Source organism: Panicum virgatum, chromosome 1N (assembly GCF_016808335.1).
Source record: "Panicum virgatum strain AP13 chromosome 1N, P.virgatum_v5, whole genome shotgun sequence".
In the NCBI taxonomy this organism is placed as follows: Eukaryota; Viridiplantae; Streptophyta; class Magnoliopsida; order Poales; family Poaceae; genus Panicum; species Panicum virgatum.
In genome coordinates this window covers 25279176-25286880 of record NC_053145.1, presented here as the reverse complement: position 1 = coordinate 25286880, position 7705 = coordinate 25279176, and the positions used below count along the sequence as shown (strand labels likewise).

At 46.9% G+C, this 7705-nt stretch overlaps 1 non-coding gene across 1 annotated transcript; it reads right to left on the bottom strand.

The window, feature by feature from the left end:
• Positions 1 to 5909: 5909 nt before the first annotated feature.
• LOC120657803 lies at positions 5910 to 6016 on the bottom strand. The gene has a single exon (XR_005668339.1). It is a non-coding gene; the product is annotated as a small nucleolar RNA R71 (small nucleolar RNA).
• Between the last annotated feature and the right edge of the window lie 1689 nt (positions 6017 to 7705).

Genomic DNA, 7705 nt, shown 5'->3' with positions numbered 1-7705 from the left:
GATTAGTTCAAATTGTGCCTGGTTTAATACAAACTAAAATTTGAACAAGAACTTAGAGAAAGATGAAAACATTTCATGACAATCAATACATGCCTAAGTTTTATTTCTAATGCAAGTATTTACATGCCTTTGGAACTTGACTATGTTAGGATCTTCAGATCTTTTCCTTATTGACTCTTATGATATTTTGGACCAAGATCCTGCTTGTTCTAATTCAAGGATTTGGAGGAATTTATTTTGAAAACAAAATCATGGCAACTCTCTTTTGCTCAACCGTCACCAATACCACATACATGAGAGTAGTTTCTATGATTCCGCATAGCTATCTTGTACATTTTGAGCTCGTTCAAACTCATTGCCTCTTGGGTGTGTTATGTACATTTCTTACTCTGGCCATACACATACACGACATTAATCACTGTCCATCATGGTCAATCATACAGAGGCTCATCATCCCCCTGAAACAAAAAGAAAACAAGTAAAGTGAGTCATCATACTCATGAATCCTTGTTCAAAAAAAAGTGAGAAAAAGAAGAGGGAAAGATGATAAGAGCAAAAGTATGGATGACGGATAAGTATCGCTGTCTACACATGCACATGGGCAAAGTATTTTAATGGAATGACTACTTAGGGACATATGTTTGAACTTGCAAGATAAATGAAAAAAGATAAGCATATACCTTTGTTATCATACAAAAGAGAGAAGTTTAGCTTTGAGAGAATCATACACCATGAGCATCTAGAGTTTGCCTTCTTTCGAAAACCTGAAAACCATCCAAACTCCAAGAAGAGAGACTTGCATTGATTTTTTGTGACGAGTTCTGAGGGTCAATAGATAGAAGTGAAGATGTTAGCCACCAGGAATCCAAGGTATGCAAAGAAAACTAAGAAATAACTCTTATGCATAGTTTGAGTTCATGAAACTAGTCTTCGCTTTTTTCTCGACCTTATTGCTCGGGGTGAGCAAAGTCTGGCTGTGGGGGTGTGTTGGCGGTCAATAACGATAGTTTTCACTGCCAACGCTCCACCTGTTTTATTGAAATGTAGGCCCTAACCATGCCATAACCATTATTACTAATGAGTTCCACAAGTTTTGGTGTTTATTTGAATGCAGGGACAACATATCCAAATTTGACTTGAAACGGATGCTGTTTGGACCGGAATGACCGAATCCGGCCGACCGGCATACTTTCGGTGGAATCTTAGCATGAGACTTTACCAAAGTCACATGGAGGGAGAATCCAAGCCATCCCAATGGGCTAAATCAAGAAATGCACAACTTGGACCTGGAAGGCTTGGACCCATATCCAAAAGAGAAGCCAACCTGGGCCATGATCAAGTATTCAACATACACCCTATCCAAGATTAATCCATGGCCAGAGAGGAGCGTGTTGGTGCAACGGAGGGCTGAGAGGCCGCTAGAGGTAGGCCGACCGGCCCAAGATAATGCAGGTTGAGCAAACCGCCAGAAATGCCGACCTCTTGATGAGATCAGAGAAGTCCACGCGAAGTCCGTGGCCAGGTGGCACCACCCCCAGGCCGGCCGGCCTAGGGTAGGCTGCCTGGCCCCCTTTTCAGCCTCTGTCGATGCCCTTTCGCGTGGAGTTGAAGCCAAGGAAGAGGTAGCGTAGGCTTGCAGCGGTCAACCGTTTCACCGACCATGGCAGCTATAAATAGGACCCCCTCACCTTACTTGTAACACACACCTTGGGAGCTTGAGTGCCTCACAATTCAATTTCATCCTTAGTAGAATAGGGAGAGTGTGAGGTGACAGCTTTGAGGGAAGCCGGGCTAAAGGGGCGGAGTCGAGTTCTCTCAACCTTACCCCATTTTGTACCCACCTCGGGGGAATCTTATAATCGAGTAAGTTTTCCTCGCTTATCTTTAGTTCCTCGCTAGTTTACTTTTTACTTAAGGTACTTGCTTAGTTACTCTTGTTGATCTGTGGGATCCATTGTCTGCGTGAACAGCAAGTTTTGTCCATTTGGGGTTTCTTCTTGCTTTAGCGCGAGGCGGAAGTCAGTGACTCGATAGTTTAGGCGTGGTGCTTAGGCTTGGTAGTTACCTCGGGTTGTGTTCCACCCCAAGGTACCGCAGTGGTAGGCGGCAAGTGGTGACAGCCTTGTCCATCCTTAGTAGTCCACCACGTTTGGGTGTTTTCATAGCAGTAGGATTGCCGAAAGTATGTTGGGCCCCTTCTCATCCCTTTCCGAGCCCTTCGCTTAGGCCACCGAAACAGATCAAGTCAGTAGCTTCTCAAGTTATCTTAGTAATTAGGATTCTATCCAGAGATAAGCCCTCTACCCTCGTACCTCTGCTCCTCAGCGGGTCCGGCTGAATCGCTCCAGACCACTAGTCGACGCTTATCATTCCTTGGATTCGATATCCCAGGCTTACTCACCTGGTGAAAGCTACAATCGATCTCTATGCGCTTGTGGAGTATTTCGTTAGGCTAAGGAGTGCCATCACCCACGCAGACAAGGGATCCCACAGATCAAAGAGAGTAACTAAGCAAGTAACTTAAGTAAAATGTAAACTAGTGAGGAACTAAAGATAAGCGAGGAAAACTTACTCGATCATAAGATTCCCCCCAAGATGGATACAAGATGGGGTAAGGTCGAGAGAACTCGACTCCGCCCCCTTTAGCCAGGCTTCCGCCAAAGCTCTCACCTCACACTCTCCCTATTTTACTAAGGATGAAACTGAATTGTGAGGCACTCAACCTCCCAAGGTGTGTGTTACAAGTGAGGTGAGGGGGTCCTATTTATAGTGTGCCAAGGTCGGTTCTTGACGGTTATTTCAGGTAGTGCCAGTTGTACGTAGCAGAGGAGGCGGTGCTTGATCTTCACGCAAAGGCTGGACACTAGAGGCTGTGGAGTGGGGCCTGGCAGCCTGGCCTAGGCCTGCCGTCCTGGCCCTGCCTCCATGTGGAATGCCTTTCCGTGGGATGGTCCTGATCTCCTCCAGGTGTTGGTTCTTCAGGCGGTTTGATCAACCGACTTTGTCTTGGGCCGGGCGGCCTCCTTGGGGCCGGGCGGCCTGCCTTTAGTGGCCTCTCGGTCCTCCGTTGCACCGACACGCTCCTCTCTGGCCATGGATCAATCCTGGATAGGGTGTATGTGCATACTTGACCATGGCCCAAGTTGGCATCTCTTTTGGATATGGGTCCAAGCCTTCCGGGTCCAAGTTGTGCATTTCTTGATTTAGCCCATTGGGATGGCTTGGATTCTGCCTCTATGTGACTTTGGTAAAGTCTCGTGCCAAGATTCCACCGAAAGTATGCCGGTCGGCCAGATTCGGGCCTTCCGGTTCAAACAGCGTCCGTTTTGGGTCAAATTTGGATATGTTGTCCCTGAGGTCAAATAAACACAAAAACTTGTGGAACTCATTAGTAATAATAGTTATGGCATGGTTAGGGCCTACATTTCATGAAATCAGGCAGAGCGTTGGTGGTGAGAACCATCGTTATCGACTGCCAACATCTATCTGGCTGTTGACGGTCATTAAGTGCGAAATATGACCGTCAACTATACTGATAAAAGAAGGAAAACCATACCTCTTACTCGCATATTTGTATCACTAACCTAGATCCATAGTTGTTTTCAAAGATCTATGTTTTCAGGAGCACAAGTCCGGAATAAGAAGAAAACACGAAGAACACGCAGACAAAGTCACAAAAGATCGCGTCTTGCGTAACACATGCAAAAGAGGCCCACCTGACAGACCAAACCGACCAACTAGACCCCGGCACCGACGTACCAACATCAAGACCCACCAGGCAGCCACACGAAGAAAGACGGTGGCCAGGGGCGCCAAGGTGGGGCCGGCCGAACCCTTGGTTCAGCCGAACCTGCCCTGGCTACCATCCAAGTGCACTTTGGCGGGAAGGTGGCGCTGATCCTCCTGAAGGCGGTTCTCAGTGTTTCCATGTATAGTTTTGGCGGGAACTGACCTATCCAAGCTATATAAGGGGCCTCCCTCCACACACTCCAGACACACCACTAGAAGACCTCTCTCTCACACTCTCTTGTGACTTGTACTCCTTAGGGTAGTGGAGCTAGGTTAGTACTTCATTTCCTTAGCGAATCGAGTCGTCCTCAGGGTCGGCGAGCAATCCTCGGCCTCTGGTACGGCTTTGTATTCCGACTTTCATTATGCTATTCATTTTGAGTTCGTTCTTGGTTATCTTGCTATGTTCTTAGCATGCTTAGCCTTGATCTATGCTTTTTCAAGTTATACTACTTGCTTGCTTAGACCAAATGATCTGGGTAAGGATATCGGTTCGTTGTGCTTTCTGGCTTGCCTTAGCATCTTACCTATCCATCCGAAGGGTGGGGGACCCGGGGGTGCTAGGGTAGTGACCTCATATGCGGGCATGGTGCCCGGGTATATGGGATCCCTCGGATATGACAGTGCTCCACGGTTTGACTGGGGTAGACCGCAGGTGGTGACAGCCCTGTCGGTCCGTTGGGAAGCTGCTTCTCGGTTAGCGTACTCCCCGATGTTTGGGTATCGTATAGGAGTTCATGCAAAGATGAAACGGGACTAGATGTTCTCCAGTGTGGGTCATTCTCCCAGATGTCCCTAATTTCACAGCACCTACAGTTCTAAGCATGTGGGCTAACATAACTTACCTGCTAAAGAGAATAGTATACTAGGATCTGTGCCTATGCTCCCACTAACCTTAGGTATGCTTGTTTATTCCTTATTCATGAGAGTTGGCTGTTCTGTGTGTGTCACATTACCCCTGATTATCCTTTGTTTATCACCTACCCCTGCATAATCAGTAGTCTGCACCTTATTTCATAAAGTCATGGTTATGGAAATAGTAAATATCTTTACACAACCTCGCCATCCCTTGGGATAATATAAATAATGATACCCTGAATACTTCTGGGTGAAATGCTAAAATGGTATATCCGTGCACTTGTGGATCTTTCTGTAAACATTAAGACATACCAACACGGCATTTCTGGCGCCGTTGCTAGGGACACCCCCGTTCCTAGTGATTGCGCTAAGAAATGTCAACAATTTCCAAATGGCACCCAAGAAGTCAAGCAAGGACAAGGATGTGGCTGCGGAGCCGATCCGCCACGAGGGATGGGTACCAAGTAAGTGCTCTAACTCTGACTTGGAGGCCCTTGTTTCTGTGGTTGTTACTAGCGAAATCGGTCATCCATTGGCGTCCTGCCTTGGGTCAAGATCGTCCGTATGAAAATATGGGCAAAATTGTAGCTTTTGCCCCTTACTTTGAACGGGGATTGGGGCTCCCTTACTAGGTGTAAACATTTTACCAAGCACATAAACATGGCAATGTGAGTAAGAGGTAGCTACTGCTTATACAGGCTAAAGTGTTTATCTTTTTGTTTTCTCCTAATTGGATGAAAATAGGGTAGTGTATGTCTGGTTTCTTCTTGCCGACAAACTTCGTTAAAATCCCCGAGAAGCTCGTGAGAAGGGTCCGACCTCGCGTCGTCCCTCCTCCGCTCTCGCAGTCGACAAGCAAGACAGCTTCTCAAGCACCATCAACAATCACCAAACCCATGGCTGAGAAGACTTTCCGCGACTTCTCCGTCCCCTCAGCTACCAATGTGGCAACTGGACCCAACATTGATGTTGGGGGCATGAACTTTGAGCTGAAGTCCAGCCTCATAAACATGGTGCAGGCTAGCCCATTCTGTGGCAAGCCAAATGAGGATGCCAACGCCCATGTCCAGAACTTTCTGGAATTATGTAAGACCGCAACCATATGGGGCGGTACGGCTGACGCCATCAGGCTCCGCCTGTTTCCCTTCTCCCTCTTAGGGAAGGCGAAACAGTGGTTTTATCAGAACAAGGAAGCCGTCAGCATGTGCGACAAATGTTCCATGGCGTTCCTCGCCAAATTCTTCCCGTTGGGCAAAACAAATGCCCTGCGTGGAAGAATTTCAAGTTTCCAGTAGACGGGGATGGTATCCATCCCAGAAGCTTGGGAGAGACTTTAAGAATACATGCTCGCCTGTCCTCATCGTGGGATGGACGAGTGGCTCATGCTCCAAAGTTTCTACAATGGGCTAACGACAACATCCAGAGCCCATCTTGGTGTTGCTGCTGCAGGAGCCTATCCGGACCTGACAATTGCCAAGGCTACGGCCTTGATTGAAAAGATGGTCTCCAACTAGGGCTGGAATGAGGAGCATTCCCAGCCCAGAACCAAGGGCAGAATGCATACTCTCAAGGAGACAGACATGCTTGCCGCCAAGCTGGACCTCCTACTGAAGAAACTTGATGAAGGGAACCGGCCACAGATGCATGTTCCCGTCCATGCCATGAACTCGTACTTAACGTGCGAGGTTTGTGATGACAGTGGACACTCGGGGAATGACTGCCCCGAATCCCAAGAAGACGCAGCCTACATCAATAACAACAACACCAGGTTCCGTCCATAAGGAGGCCAGGGGTGGGGTCAAGCACGCCCACCATTCCAAGGAGGAGGTAATACTTTCAACTCAAATTTCAATTCGAATTTCAATTCGAACCAACCTTCCTTGAGAGATCTAGTTTGGCCAAGTTAAAATCAATGAATCTTTAAACAAAAAGCTTGCTGCCAATGATAAAATTTTGGAAAGTATAAATGCTAAAGTTGAAACTCTTTCTTTTGCACTTAAAAACCAACTAAGTTTCAACAAAATGATAGAAACACAATTGGCACAAATCACTGCTGCTGTTCCTGTTTCTGAGTCCGGGAAGATTCTAGGGCAACCCGAATCTCCTGTTGAAACTGCAAATATGGTGTCTACCGGGTGGGGCAACCTTCCCCGACAGACTCCCCGCACTAACCATGCAGGCAGGTACAACCCCCCAAAGAATGACACTTGGGATGGCCTGGTAGCAGCAATTCAAGAAGATCTAGGGGTCCCCATGATTAGCTGCTCAATCTTCGATCAGTACTATGAGCACACGCTCTGCGACCTGGGGGCCATTGTCAACATCATGCCCATGGTAATATACAAGAAACTCTTATACCCTGCTCTCTCTCGAACATATATGTGTGTGCAGCTCGTAGACTCTACAATCCGATATCCCAAAGGGATAGCCAAGAACGTCTTGGTCCACATGCGAGACTCCTTCGTCCTTGCAGACTTTGTGGTTATGGATATAGAAGGTGACCTCGGAATCGAGCTCATTCTTGGGCGACCATTCCTAAGGGACTCCAAAGCAAAGATCGACGTAGGGAGAGGAGAAATCTGCTTCCGTGTTGGAAAGGAAAATATGATCATCAGGTTCAAACAAAGAGAAGAGCAGTGCATCCTGAATCAGCAGGGTGATGAAGCGCAGGCACTTTGGGCACCAGAATCCCCACCACCGAGACCTACGACCACCTGATCCAAGAGAAGATGTGCCAAAAAGATGTGGCGTAAGGTCGCAAGTTCTTCTTCATCCAATTCTCCAGGACGAACCAAACAATGGTAACGAAAGTAGGAGAAAAGTCCCGCTCGTCAGACTCAAAAGGACGAGCCCTTGCCGAAGGTAAATCGATACATATCTCATATTTACTTTTCACCATTTTACTTTTCTTGACTTTTTTGATTTTTCCCACTGCATATTTGAGTTTTCAAAACACTCATGCATGCTAGAAACTTTTCTAACACTTTTTCTGTTTTTCACAAAAATCCAAAAATATTTCCATGCATGAAAATCCTTTAAAAAATAATTTTGAACATCT